Here is a 15447-nt window from a genome sequence, read left to right as displayed (position 1 = left end):
TCGTCACCGAGTCAAATCAGCGCGTACAGCGCGTCGTAATTGCAGCCTCCGCGATCAACTTCAGAAACATTTTCAGAGCTAATTGCGGAGGCCACGCTCCGCTGTGCTGAGTACGGTGAACGCCACCTAGGTGGCGTTGGTAGTGCTTCTTGATGCCAGCGTCCCTTCGAATGCTGGCATCGAGGCGTCGTAGTGCTGAGACCACCGAAGCGTTCACTGTCGGTGCGCGTTAGTGTCATAATGCAGTACTTCTCTTTTCTGCTCGTAGGCGGCGGCACCGCCCCGAGCAAGAGCGCGGGTACACGGAGGAGTGTTAGATATATAAGGCGCGTCTGTGTAGCTCTCTGCAAATGCGTTTGTGGCGCAATGGGTTAAACGCTCGGCGATCTATCGTCGCGGACCGAGAGGTCGTGGGTTCGATTTCCAAATTTTGCATGTTTGTGGAACTTTTTCTTCTGGTTTCTTTCTTTGTATTATGTTCGTGTACATTGTAAGCTGACGTATTTCCGTGACGGAAATACGTCAGTGAAGTCTTGGTGGACCCCGGCATAAAACACTTTCGTGTTAAAATAAAGTTGGGCGGCGCGTGCTAGCGGCGCAAGCACGGCACGCGCCAGTCCGTTTTAAAAGCCTGCTGAGCTGCTGCTCTTGCTCTGGCGCTTCGCTGCGACCCCTCGGTTTCTTACATTGGTGACTTCGGACGTGATCCTCTGAGTATCAACAAGGACCGATTCAGCATCGCCTGCTAACGAGCTCTGCCCGCGGCCATGAACCAGCTGGAAGAAGAGTGGCGCCCACCGACGCTCGACGACCCTTGGCGTTTGCAACTGTGGCCCTACCGTCCGCACAGCCCTATCGGGTGGTTCGTTCAAGCATATACGTAAATGACGTGTCGTCGCAGCTCGGGTGGCACCTACTCCTCAAGCGAGAAATTCCCACCGACGTCTTCTCTCGTCTTGACCTTCCGCCATCAGACCAGAACATGTACGAGGGCCTCAAGACCGCCTTCTTTCAACACTTTGGCGTACCAGTTCCCGATCAATTACGCAGCACGACACTGTGCGGGTGCCGGTTTCCTTCAACGGCTGACGCTTCTGAAGGAATGGCTCAAACTACGTCGTCCTCTTCGCCATCGGCGCCGGGTGAACGCTGCGCCACTGCTCACGAATCTTCCGCCGCACCCACACGACAGGAGCCATTGTGCGGAGACAACACGACAACTGCGCCTCCCGCGTCTCGTTCGTTCCCCGACGACGAACAACCTCCCGCTACACTGCTCGCACCACCAACTACACAACTGGTGAGCCCGCTAGTCCTCAGCAACGACCAGCTTGCATCCACGCCCGAGCATACCAAAGAGTCGGCATGCACTCCACCCCTACCCGAGTTACATGGCATCCCCAGTCCAAACCGTGGAGATGTACGCAGCATCGAGCCGTGCCCTGACGGCTGTCAACACGCATATCAGTGCGCCTGTTCCAAGTGAAATCCTGCGGCAGCACTGCGGTGAGACTGGTCTGCCAGCTATCACGTGCACTGCACTTCCTAGCTACGCCAGCGTCTTTCCCGTGGAGCCCTTGTAGCATGCCCCCTCTCGCAGCGCACGTTCAGTGTCTCGGCTTCAGCGCCCCAACGACACTGCCTTGACGTGTGGCCACAAGGATGCCTCCTCGGCTTGCGGTGCTCGGCGTCGGAGAACTCGTGCCCAGCGCGGCCGGCAGCCCCGCTGCTTCGCTGGTTTTCGTCGCTGCGTCCACCCGATTTTACACAGGTGCCAGGCCGGACGCTGCTACCGCGCACTTCGAAAGCGCCCGCCCTCAACACGGGTCCGACTGACATTCTCACGTTGGCAACACGCTAACCACGATCGAGCGGGCCGGGTTCCGTCGTCGTGGGCTTGTCACCATGCTCGCGGCATCTGCGGGTGCCGGATTCGATGTTGCTGTCGGAGCCGACGCGCCCCACCGCGGCCTTCATCGCTTGGACAGCCCAAACTGGTACGATGTCATCGTGGCAGCCACGTTCCCCGCACCGCTCTGGGGTCGACCGTCCATGCACACCGACCATGTAGCATCTGCATCTGCAGCTTAGAGCGCGAATGGCGTCACGCCTGCGCCCTCCGCGATGCAGGGATCATCAGGTCCATGTTCGTCAAGCTGCCGCCACCAAAACCTCGCCCACTGCTGCACTCCCAGGCCAGACCACCGTAGTGAATCGCGCACATTTCGCCGTTCCGTCTGGGCGGGGGGCCCTGTAGCGCCCATCGACGCTGCTAAGCTGGGACGCTAAGGTCAGCGCTCTCGGCCGGCGCGTTGGGGTCGGCTGCGACTGGCGAGAAAAATAAAGTTGGGCGGCGCGTGGTTTTCGTTGTCATATGCAATAGAGGCAGTTTACTGGGGAGCGTGAATGTGCAGCATTGCTATACATTTTCCTTTGTGTACTCGCCTACATTTTCTCGGCGTAATACTTGTATAACAGCGCGTAGTGATCTTGTACTGGATTTCGCCGACCAGGTAATGAGCGGCATATTGCCAATGGATGGGCCTTATCAAAGCGTAGCAGTCGCATTACACTTGGGTAAAATCTCCTTGCCCTGTTCTACGTGGCGGGCCCTCATTAAGCCCGGCTATATATATATATATATATATATATATATATATATATATATATATATATATAATGGTAATGGACATCACGTGACCTGATTTGGTGGTCGAGATGTGCGTGTTTCTAACAATGAGCTTGATCATGATATATATATATATATATATATATATACATATATTATGTTCAAGCTCAATGTTAGAAACACGCACATCTTGTCTAATTAATCTGGTCATGTGAAAGTCATTACCATTCCAGTATACAAAATAACTGCTCCCAAAAGTACTCCGCATCCCTTCTTAATCTAAAAACATGTGTTTGTTACCACGATGAACCTTATGTAAAGCCTTTTTCTGCTGCAGCGCTGCTAAGGATCAAAGATGGACACCTTTCGCCCGACAGTTTGCTTTGATTTCCTCAAAAAAAAAAGAATGCCCAATACCGAAGGTGTTTTGTTATTTTCTTTTTATCTGTGCCTGAGCGAAGGTGATATATCTTATTTTCGAAGGCCTAGCTTTATTTATGTGCGAAGGGAAGATTTGTTACGCTATGGGAAGGAAGTCCTGATCCTTAATCAATTTCAAAATTTGCTTTTTTTTTCTTGCTACATTTCCTTGTTTGATCCTCTTCTTATAGCTGCCGACAACCTTGCAATAAGTTTAGCTAGTTTTTTTTTTTTTTTTTTTTTTGCTGCTTAGAATGACACTTGCCCCTGTACAGCAATACATTGTTCACCAGAACGGCCAATCGCGAGATGCGAATTCTCGACCGGATGTCCCATATTTCATTTGTTGTGTTCTCGCTCCTCTACCAGGCTTTCAAATTATCTGTTTCCTCTTTGGGGAACACGTACGTCACGCTTTCCGGCAGGCACTTACACATGTGCAAAGTAAGAATTCTATGAAACGGAGCGCAAAGAGGGCAAGACAGAGCTTTTGTATTCATACCAGTTTTCTTCTTTCGCACAAGCCGACGCGTCAACAACAGAAACAAAAGAAACAACAGTATACCGCAACCAGATCAACCGTCACGAACTGGGCTGTTATGTCTGGGCGGGTGTTTCTGCATTCACATTCCCCTTTTTTAGATTAAATAGTTCGTGAGCCTCACATTAAAGTCTTGCGCGCTATCTAATGGAGCTAAAAGAAGGAAAAAGAAACAAGAAGTTTAGTAACGCTCCTCGGTGCCCAAGTTTGTTGACAACAATGAAATAATTGAAGCATCGCACGAAGCTACGCATAAACGCGACCGATGCGTTATTGAGACAAACGCTGTACGGGGGTATAGTGCACTCACACGGATATCGATTTCGGCGCTGGTTTCTTTTTCTTAAGAACACAACAAACGGCAGCTTCATACTTTGATATTGTAAAGGGAAAGTTCCTTCCTACAACTTCGCACGTAGCTTTCACCGATGTATGCGAAAAGTGGCTATGTGAGGAGCTCAAGTACGAAGTCACAAAGTGTTACATCGAATAACCCTGTACGTCAATGTTCCACGTCTTTTGTAAAACAGTAATAACGGAATCTTGGTGTGACATCTAATTATTATAATTCTTAATAATCATAGTGATATGGCCATTTATTAACGGAAAGCGACATGCGAAAAATCAACGCAGCTCCAAGCGAACATTGTAATGTAGAAGAAGAACAGGACGCAAGCAGTAGAGGGGCGTTATTAGGCATTGTCAGAGCGGCGTTGGGCAACGTGCGACTTCGAAGCTCCAGGTTTGAAGGGGGTACCCCGCACCTCCACCACTTTGATAAGGGGATTTATTAACGGAAAGCGAAAGGCGAAAAACCAACGCAGCTCCAAGGGAACAATGGTCTCGGCGCCAACAACTCCGTCATCTGTGCTCGCGTCCTACATCGATGATAACGCCCCTCTACTGCTTGCTCCCTGTTCTTCTTCTTCTTCATTACAATAATAACATAAAAACACCCCCAGAGAGGAAAACATGCAGGCTAGTAGTCATTGTCTTGAAAGGAACGCCATGCTCACCCGCTTTAAGCTGATAAAAAAAATCGTGCAGCGTACAGTGTAAATCGTGCAGTGTAAGCGACTAGCCAAACGCTTCAAGTTAATTGCTTTATTAGCGCGATAGCTTTAAGGGCCACATGTCGCAGAAAATCCGGCGTCGGCGTGGATGTCGGCGTCCGTGGCAGAAAAAATCATCCGGAACCACCCCGGCCGCGCAGGCCCTCCGCGTGGTGCAAGGAGTTAGTGAACAAAAATTGAATTTGTCACAGTGAAATCTGTCAGCAAAATGGTAAAGTACAACATAAGCACAGAAGCACAGCCTACATGGTGGCGTCGGACTGGTATTTCAATGTACGAGAAAACATAATTCTGTTACGAGGAAACACAAACACAATCCTCTTTTGCTAGCATTTCTACCACAAAAACACCGGCTGACTAGGGTAGCCTACTTGCGAAAATCTTATCCAGATGGCGCTGGAATCCTCGGCAGGTCAAGTTTGGCCTGCCAAATGCGTTTTGGACACGCGCGCGCGTCGGGGGAATAGCAAAAAATTATTAAAATAATGAAAAAAAAAAGGCCCTGGGCCTTCACATTTTAAAATAAGACGACTTATATTGCCCCTGAAAAAACGTTTCCCAGCAATGCACTTCTGTTTAAAAGTGAAGCCGACTTTAAAGGGATCGGTGTAAGCTTGGTCTTTGTAAGCTGGCTTTCCCGCGTTCGGTGTTGCACTGAACCCTACTTGCCGGATGCGAATGATGCGATGCAAATGGGTCCCGATAACTATATCGCGTTCTACTCTTAAAGGCCAAGCTTAAGCGTCCTCCAATTTTTACCTGCTTGGTGAAAGTTCCGTCCCCACTGCTTTCGTCGTTCTTCGTTTCGCGAAACATTGAATAAGGATGCCTTCGGTGCGCCTTTCACGTGGCTGTACCCCGTACGGCACTCGGGCGCGAAAAGATAGTTGCGGCAATGGTTAGGAATTTTCGGCAACCCGGGATACACGTCTGTAACGTGGGCGACATGCAGAGACAGGCGCTACACGAAAATGAAGCCCGCACCAACCGCCACTGCCGCATAGAACAAATAACCACCCGCACGCGAGACAGTTAAACGGGCGGGCGGACTGGCGAGTTCAGGAGGAAGCTGCTACAGTGCCTCTAGCGGGTGCATTGGCAGGCGACAGCGGCCGCTTCAGTGGAGAACGTAGGAATGATGGGCAAGTGAGCCCACTAGAAAAGCTTCTAGAACACTGTAGCCTGCCTAATGCGTTTTGGAGACGCGCGCTCGTCGGGGCAATAGCCAACAAATAATAAAATATTAAAAAAAGCTGCCAGGGTCTTCACATTTTAATATAAGACGACTTATATTGCGCCTGGAAAAACGTCTTCCCAGCAATTCATTTCTGTTTAAAAGTGAAGCCGACTTTAAGGGGATCGGTGTAAGCTGGCTTTCCCACGTTCGGTGTTGCAGTGAAGCCCACTGAACGCAAAATGCGATGCGAACGGGGCCCGATAACGCTATCGTGTTCCACTCTTAAAGGCGAAGCTTAAGCGTCCTCCAGTTTTTAAAAGACTGATGCTCTTGATGCCTGTATTCCTTGCAGTGGGGATATTTAGGTAGCGTTGGTTGTTTCATTAGGTAATTGCGTAGAGAACAGACACGTTAACCAGCAAGTCTGTAGCGGTAGTACAGGTAGACTAGCAAGTGCATCTCAAAGAGAGATATAACAGTTGGTGTTCGGCGATGAACATGCACGGCAACTTGGTCGCCCAAGATTACGTGCTCTCTGCAGTCGGCGCCTTGGTCGCGGCGTTGAAAGTCCGACCGCCGACCAAGAAAGCTTGAAAATTGGCAGTTGCGCCAGACGGCGAAGCATTGAAAGCAATAGCGAGGTCCAGCGTTGCACTGAAGGTGCCTCAAAATGCTCACGTAATGAGGAGCACCGCACAAGGGCGCTGCAGGTGTCGCGTCTCGATGGTGCACTAGATGCGACCTCAGGCAAACCATCAACGTTCTTCAAAGCCCACAGAAAGGATTAGATAGATTTACCCTGACGTTTACTGACAGTTCTGCTCGTACTAGTATCTGCACCACGGTGTGGTACGCACACGCCTACTCAGCAGGAACGCTAACCTGTGCGCACACATAGCTCATACCAGCTGGGGAGGCCAGAACGCTGTCGTTGCCCCGGCAGAGCCTAGTCAGTGGAGTGTCACGGTGTATGCCCTTGGCTCCGTCACTTTTGCAGCCAAAACCCACGACGCGTCTCTAGAGACCTTCTAGCCCTGAACGCGCAGGCTGTGCATGAAACCACGGCGCGTCTCTGGAGACCTTCTAGCCCTGAACGCGCAGGCTGCGCATGCGCGTCGATACTGTGACAGCACGACGGCGTCGACATGAAGCTCCTCATACGTTCGTGTAATTGATGTCGCAATAAAGAAAAACAGGAAGTGGGGCACAGCCCACCATATCACCCAGATAGAATGTGACCACTACAGACGAGAGCTGAGTGCTGTAGTTGACAATAATTTTACAACAGCTTTGTCAGCCTCTTATCAAGTCTAGCTTGACCTTTTGGAAGGAAAAGCATAAAAAACCAAATACACACAATCACAACGGAAAGCTGGAATGACTGGAACATATAAATTATAGATTTTTCAACCAGCGAATTTCCCGAACAGCAGCTACAAACCATAAATATGGCTTTGAAACCCTGGATCACAGCACACCCGGTACTAGAATTGTACTAGGCTGTTGGCGACCACGAACTGCGCATACTGAAGACAGACGCAATGCACGTGAGTGCCCCTGAACATACTTAATCGCCAGGTGATTTGCAGCTGAAGGAACTTTCAAAGGTCATGTTGTCACATAATTCACGCGCTTGGCGCGATAAAGGAGCCTGATTAAGAAGACAAACGCGACGTTTGCGCGAGCTGCGTGCAAAATGAAATCCGCTAGCGATTGGTGGTTTATGGTGTCGCGACAGCATGGACCTCGTAATTCTCCAGCAGCATTGCGCATCGCGGCTTTGAGTCACAGGAATAGATTAACGTTGAGAATTTGCATCCCCTCGAGCAGTTATCTCAACCTTTAGCGGGAAGTAACAGATCCTACCTGATTTGGATTATTGATGCTTGTGTTTAACGTTTGACGTAAGCTGCGAACCTAAAGATGTTCTGATGGCAGGCTCCGGAACAATTCGGGCTATATCAGGTTTTTCAACGCGCGCAAAAATATGGGTCCATCAGCGTTTCCGAATTCTTCATCGTTTGTAATTTGTGGCATTTGCAGTCCGGAATCGAGCCGGCAACCTCTTGTTAAGCAACGAAATTCCACAGACCCCGTCACTTATTTCAAGAATATTTCGAGTCTGCGATGTGTTTTGGTGACGGCGATATGTAAAAGGTGTTGTATTAGCAGTTAAATTGCTCTAACTGCTTTTCCAGCTCTCTCTCGCGCACTTCATTCCTGAAGTTCCTATTTCACCGCTTCCGTCCGGTTGTAACAATTTCATGACATAACCTTTCCGAGCTTCTAAACTGGCACGGGACGCTTCAACTATTGAAAGTTGAATGCTGACAATATGTGTAGTTGACCAACGATAACATTTGACGTTCCACCATCTCTCACTTGGGAAAACAGTGCTCTGCAGACAGGTTTTTTCCAACGAGACTGACAACTACAAGAAACTGAATCCTTTCACGTCAACAAATTGGAGTCGTCACCTCCGTAATGCCAGCCGGTTTACAGGCTGTCATTACATGCTAAGCATGCTATATGCCTTTCTGGGGAGGTATTCTGTAAGTGTCCACTAGGTGGACACTTACGGAATACTCCCACTGGTCAAGATACATGCAGTGAGAGGACGTCTGCCTATAAAGCTGTAGTTAAGGCAGATAGCTGTGCTAGTCGGCCCGAGTATTCTACCATATTTACTCTGCTGTAAAAACGAAAACACAAAACATAAAGAAGACAGGTCCTATGCACGCATGAGCTGCTGGCTGACAGCGCTCAGGCGGGCCACGTGGTCCTTGTGGCACGTTGGAGGCAGCTCACAAAACACTAAGCGACGTTCTTGAGCAGTCGGGCCTCGCCACCCGTCTGCTCTACGTAACAGTGCTTTTGTGCGGGGCTGGTTTACAAACTTTCTCGAAGAAGTCAATCGGCAAGCGAGCTTTGGATACATTTTTATCTACTTGCTGCGTTGTAAATATGTAAATAGTTTTCATTTACTCTTTCCTATCCTCCCTCCACTTCGGACTGCTGTTCAGGTGGTGTCCGCAGACTGCAATAAACAGTTAACTGCAGTCAGTAGTAATTTCCTTCCCAAATATTCTTTATATATATATATATATATATATATATATATATATATTATATATATAATAAAACCAAATATACTACTACTACTACTACTTCATGTGGATCTTCTTCGGGTTGTGTGTTAGGTATTTTTTTGCGCGCTGCTGACATGTCAACAATGTCTTTAAAGCTGATATTTCTCATTAGACGTTTGTTTCAATTTTCGTAAGAAACGCACGAATTTTATTATCCGGGAGAAGATGGTTGGAACCCAATTTTCTTGTGATGTCAGATACGCGGAATTAACGCAGCTGAAATGCTTTTTTTTATGGCAAACACTTCAGGTGATGAGATTTTAAAGAGCTTTCATTTTAATATGTTTAATATATTTATATCAGCTGTATGCTTCCATGGTTGTCCTGGGCGTTACTTTCACTGAAGGATGAAAACCAGTATTTAAAAAGCGTGAAAAAAACACTGCCTTCGCTTCATGCGATATCACCAGAGTGAACGCCGTCGTGTACACTGCTTCATGCCTTTCGTAGTGATGACATTATTTTGAGCGTGATATGGCAGTCATCAGCCTACTTAGCTGAGAATGAAAACAGAAGATCCATAACAAAAAAATATATGTGAGTGCCGTGAAAGCGTGACAGGGCAAGAAAATTTGCGCCCTTTGACGGACAGAAAAAAAATGGGGATTTCTCGCCCGAAAAGCTTCCTCAAATTGCGCTTTGAGAAGGAACCGGGTTAACTTCTTTGAAAGGCTTCTGAGAGAAACTAATACATTCTTCGGCACAAAGACGAAAAAGACGAGCGAAGTGAAATTAAGGAACCTCCTTCTGAGAATTTTCGGAACGTTCAGGTTTATGTCTCGAAGCACGTCAGTTCATAATAAAGAAATATATACATAAAAATGAAAGTGTATTGCAGAAAGAGTCAAACGCACCGTTAACGACGTAGCTTCGACAGAAAATTCTGGGAACGTTTTCTTAGGCACTGCCATATTCTTTGGCTTTATTCTCACTTACGTATTTTTTACGCCTTCGCTCTTTTTCTCTAGGCCAATGTCTGACACACAGTGAACGTAAAATAAAAATAAAAATAAAAACGAATGCAATATACCGTTGTCGTCATTGCCTGTAGGTGCACAATTCGCTTACTTATTTCCGCGGCCGACCAGCTTTCTCTACAGGCGTTTCTTTTTCTCTCTTTCTCTCTCTCTTTGCCCAGCTTTGCTGCCTGCAAACGACCTTCTGTTCGGTTTTTCTTTTCTCTTGCGCTTCCCGTTCGGGCTCCCGCAGGAAAATTGCGGCTCAACGGGAAGCCGCTATCGGCGAATCAAACAATGGGAAGCCTAGATTTGTCACGCTGTCAGCTTTAAAGTGGATCCCGCAGCCGGCTGTAGAAACGTTTCGTTTTCCCCGCAATATTCTCGTCACATTGCCAAGTTTTGCTCTGAGCCGTTTTCTCTCTCTCTCTCTCTCTATTTTTACCCCCGCTCATTTATAACGTGGTTCCACTTGCGCCTTTGACGTCAGTCGCGGCTTTAAGAATCTCAGTGCCGCTTTCAACTTCTAGCCTGAACGTTCGCAGGGCTTTCCTATTTCAATCCGGGCTGGCATATCCCAGGCGCTCCACAGATTTCTTTTTTTCATACCGTTTTTTTTTTTCATATCCGTCTGGCCATTCATAGCACCGGTCCCCTCGGGCATCGTTTTGCTTGATACGATTTCTTTCAAGCACCCTGCAGCATGAATCGACTACGTGGTGATTTATATCTTGCTTTCAAATCGCCCAACATATTGTGTGTGTGTGTGGGGGGGGGGGGGGGGGGGGTGACTTTTGCTTTTTTTCGCTTCGTGCTCCTCAAAGTTTGTGCCCCACGACTGAGCTCTCTTGAGGAGGGGATTTCACTCGTGCTACCTCTTGAGCCCTCTACTAGCTTGAGAAGAGGTTTCACCAGGTCAATTTCTTCTCCGATGGCCGACGTTATACACAAACTTCGGCAGTCGATCCACCGCAAGTCTGTTTTAAGTAACAATCTGCGTTTTAACACTGTGTTGAGGAAAAGGGAATTCGTACGGCTGAAAGTTATGTCGCTGATGGAAACGTACGCTGATCATATCGCTGATGGAAAAGTACGTACCTCTCGTGCGCATTCGCGAAAATTCCGATAAACCTTGCTTTTCAAACACATTACGTAAGCTTTCAACGAAAAAGAAACGTGTGTTCCGCGAAGCCAAAAAAGTTAACTCTTCACAAAAGTGGGACAATTACTTCAAGGCTTTGCGCGAGTGCAGCTGTCTTTTAAAACAAACAAAGCGTAAATTTTGGATCTGTTGAATATCCTTCGCGACAACCCCCGAAAGTTCTGAAATATACTAACAAACATATCTGCTCCTTACAACACATCGTCCTACTCAACCCAGATGGCTCCCAAGTTCCTGTTCATCAACGCAGCGATACCATGAATTCTTATTTTTCTTCAATTTGCACTGAGGAACCTAATCAAGTAATACCTCCCTTGCCTCTCCTCAATCTCACGCAGATGCCACCCATAACAATTACAGCAGAAGGTATATCCAAACTTATCGATAACCTGAAGACTTCAAGTACTCCTGGCCCCGATAACATACCTGTTAAACTCCTAAAAGGAACTAAATCAATTTACAGTGCCATATTACAATTTATTTTTGATCAATCCATTTCCACCACCTCGATTCCCGAAGACTGGTAGATCAGCCATGTCATTCCCATTCACAAATCTGGCAGCCGTTCCGATCCATCGAATTATCGCCCCATCTCTCTAACATGCATGGCTTGCAAACCCTTAGAGCATGTTATATACTCCCACGTAGTCTCCCATCTGGATAACCACTCGTTATTTTTTACTAATCAGCATGGTTTCCGGCGAGGTCTTTCATGTGAAACACAGCTTTTCGAGTTCACCACAGACATTCACCTCAATCTGGATTCCGGCTTCCAAACAGACGTTATCTACCTCCACTTTTCAAAAGCATTCCATCGTGTATCCCATCGTCGACTATTGACCAAGCTGTCTTGCCTCAGTCTTGACCCTCTAATGTTATCATGGGTCCATTGTTTTCTTACTAACAGGTCCCAGTACACAGTCATTGACAACCGTAGCTCGGCTAGCAAGACAGTGAGGTCCGGCGTTCCTCAAGGTTCGGTCCTTGGTCCCCTTTTGTTTGTAATTTTTATTAACGACCTCCTAACGACACAGCATCCTCAGCGCGTTTGTTTGCAGATGACTGCGTCCTGTACCGGCGCATAACCTCGGAAACTGATCATTTGTCGCTGCAAAATGACCTCAACAAAGCAACTAATTGGTGCTCACGCTGGCTTATGCTACTTAACACTTCAAAATGTAATTTCATGTCCATTTCTCGGCAGCCAAACAACAGCATTTACCCCTATTCCCTCAATTCATCGGTCCTCTCATCCACAGATACATACAGCTACCTAGGCGTCACAATATCAAACAAACTCACCTGGTCTGACCACATCTTACAACTAGCGGCTGATTGTTCTAGATCGCTCGGCTTAATCAAAAGGTCCCTATCAATGTCACCCGCTTCTATTCGAAAACTTGCCTACGAAACATTCATCCGCACTAAACTCGAATATGCGTCACCAATTTGGAGCCCTTATCAGACTTACTTGATTAACGCGTTAGAATCTGTACACAATCGGGCTGCGCGATTTATAGCTTCACAATACGATTGGAACACAAGTATCAGTAGCAATAAATCTTCCTACAACACTATGGCTTTTCACGAAGAACACTACCCCCACCTCATAATGGTCTGACGCGAGAGGAAGCCGTAATATGGCGAAAACTCCAAACAAACACATATCCACATTTGAGTCTTTACCACGCCATACACACTGCGCTGTATTCGCATAAACGTCCACACTGTGATCAATATGCAACATTTTACCACATGGTATGGGCTTGCGCAAACACACCCCACCACACGGCAATGGGAGGCAGCGCTGTCCAGTTCCGACTCGAAGGACCAGCTCAACCTGGTCAACCGAGCCAGAAGGGAAGCTAAGGCCGCTGGACTCCTGGACTGAGCGGACCACTCAATGCAGAGCGGAGGAGCTACCTACGCTCGCGTGCTCTTTTTATTAAAGTTTATTCTCTCTCTCTCTCTTAATCTCCAGTCCTTGTCAACTCGCGGCACAATTGCACAACTGTGTCTTTTTCACTAACTCTACTACGATTTTCCCCAGTTGCGTAATACACTTCTTCTTCCTCCTCACCGCACTTTTCGTCGACTTTTTAACAGCTTGAGTGTACAACGTCTTCATGGAACTACCACCGCATTTCATAAATCTTTCCTGCCCATCACAATAGAGCACTGGAACGAACTGCCACAATCAATAGTTATTGAGCATGATAGCTCAAAATTCAAGCAGTTACTAACAGCCCATTATCAAACCTAATCACCTTGCTTACACCCGTGCCACGTCTTACTACTATTGCTTTATTTTTATTTATATATATATTTACTTTTTCTCTATATTTAGCGTTCATACAATTTTTGATATCATGACTGCTCTGTATTTCTGTTTTGTCCCTCCCCTTATGTAATACCCCGAAAGGGGCCTTTAAGGGTTACTAGATGATGATGATGATGAAAGTTGAAGAAGTTTGTAGAGGTTCACATTAGTACACGTTACATTTCTCAGTACGCCGAATGGGCGTAGATTATGAAATTCTTTTAGCTGCGGTCACATTTATGTACGGCCGACAGGTCGTCTTCATCAATCAGAAATTCATTGAGCGTAAATTTTCGTGCACGTGCGGAAGTACCGCCTCCCCTTTTGTTGCACTCTTGCAGATCAGAAACGTTCTTCAAAATTTTCAGACAGTACAGATTTCTTCAGACAAAAGAGCAAAGAAATTCGCCTTATGGTCCAGGCTTGGTATATCATTAATAGCGGTAGCACGTGCAGAACTCAGCCCTGGTTTATCTTGCACGAAGAATTCTCTTCCCTAAAGAGTTATCCTTTGTTAGTGCCCGCACGCGGGCATGAGTGACAGGTCAGCTCTGCCATCCATTGAGCACCAGTAGATGAGTTTTAGGCGCGAAGCACTTTAGGGGCCCTGCCTGTGCGCATCTAACGTGATGTCATGTCGTCGTGGTCATGCGCAAAGACAAGATGTGCCGAAAACTCGCGTCTCGTTCACTTGGTATATACCAAAGTTTGCATGGAAGGGTACGAAATGTATGACTAACATGACTTATAGGTCATGACATGAATAACATCACATGTTCATCAGTTACGTCACGTATAACGATAATAAAATCACGTGTAGCGCATACCCGCATTGGATATGCGGGTATGAGCCAGAGATATGCGGGAATCAGCATAAACTCGTGAAAATCGCTTACGAAGAGCCAGTCTGGTACCAGCGCAGCTCAAGAGAGGGCACCACCACCCCACAAGCGCTCGATTCCTCCTCACTTGTGCAAGAATAGCACAAGATTAACATAAGGGAAACCCGGCGCATCACTGTTTCGCACTTCCCCAAGTTTCACGTTAGTGGAGCTGTATTAGCACTGGATTTCAACTTCGCAAGCGCAGAATATGAGCAGAATTGGAGCTACATTACGCGTAGGATTTGAGCAGGGTTTTAACTACACAAGCGTAGGATTTTTTTGTCTTCCTCCTTTGGCGCTATTGTACGAGCTTTCTGTTGATAGTTGGCATTTCTGTTGTCCTTTTTTTTTGTCCTTGTGACCGTGTTTGCACGCTTGCCTTTGAGTAATATGGATAAAGAGAGAGAGGAAACAAATGAAATGTAGGTAGGTCAAACAGACGCAGACCAATTGGCTACCCTACACAGTGCGGAGGAGCATAAGGTAATAAAAAAGGCATACAAGTAGACTGGCAGGGGGGTAGTTCAGCACATAAGGCTCTAAACGCATTGCTTCGATACCTAAGGACTTGTGGATTGGGTGGCCGACTCTTGAAATTGTTGCGCACTGCACTGTAATTTTTTTCTCACTATTTTCATCCCGTCTTTTCTTCTATCACCTGTTATTCGCTTTACCTCTTTCCTCAGCACAGGGTAGCCATCCGGTACTTACACTGTCTAACTTCCCTGTATTTCTCCCTCTTCATCCTCCTTTACTTTGGTGTGAGAAGGCAAAGTATAAAACGAATGCAGCGTTAATATCGACTGCAAGGTGGTATGCCTCGACCAAGAAAACCCGACTCGCTTGACAATAAGCGCGAGAATGTTTCTGCCAAAGTCGTTGTGTGACATTTGGGCGCCATTTTAAAGATGCCCGTGATAGATGCAACGTTTTCAGGTGCCCCTCTTTTTTGTGGAGAGAGCTTAGTGACCTTACATATCTGTAGCGAAAAATTGTTGGAATTTGCTCATTCCGCCGAAGTGTTGCCTCCCGACGTCTCTGCCCCCATGAGTGCCATTTATAATGTTTAGGGAAATGATGAGCCTATTGGCCAATAAGTGCTTCATTCAATGAATACGTTGGTATTTAGTCTCCTT

The 15447-nt window shown here is 47.1% G+C and overlaps 1 protein-coding gene across 2 annotated transcripts in view; it reads left to right on the top strand.

Annotated features, from left to right (window-relative positions):
* LOC119455930 (dopamine D2-like receptor) overlaps positions 1 to 15447 on the top strand; it is a 388566-nt gene that overhangs the window by 348229 nt on the left and 24890 nt on the right. The window lies entirely within an intron of this gene.

Source organism: Dermacentor silvarum, chromosome 6 (genome assembly GCF_013339745.2).
Source record: "Dermacentor silvarum isolate Dsil-2018 chromosome 6, BIME_Dsil_1.4, whole genome shotgun sequence".
NCBI lineage: Eukaryota > Metazoa > Arthropoda > Arachnida > Ixodida > Ixodidae > Dermacentor > Dermacentor silvarum.
The sequence above is the reverse complement of the archived record's forward strand: the minus strand, read 5'-3'. Positions and strand labels throughout refer to the sequence as shown.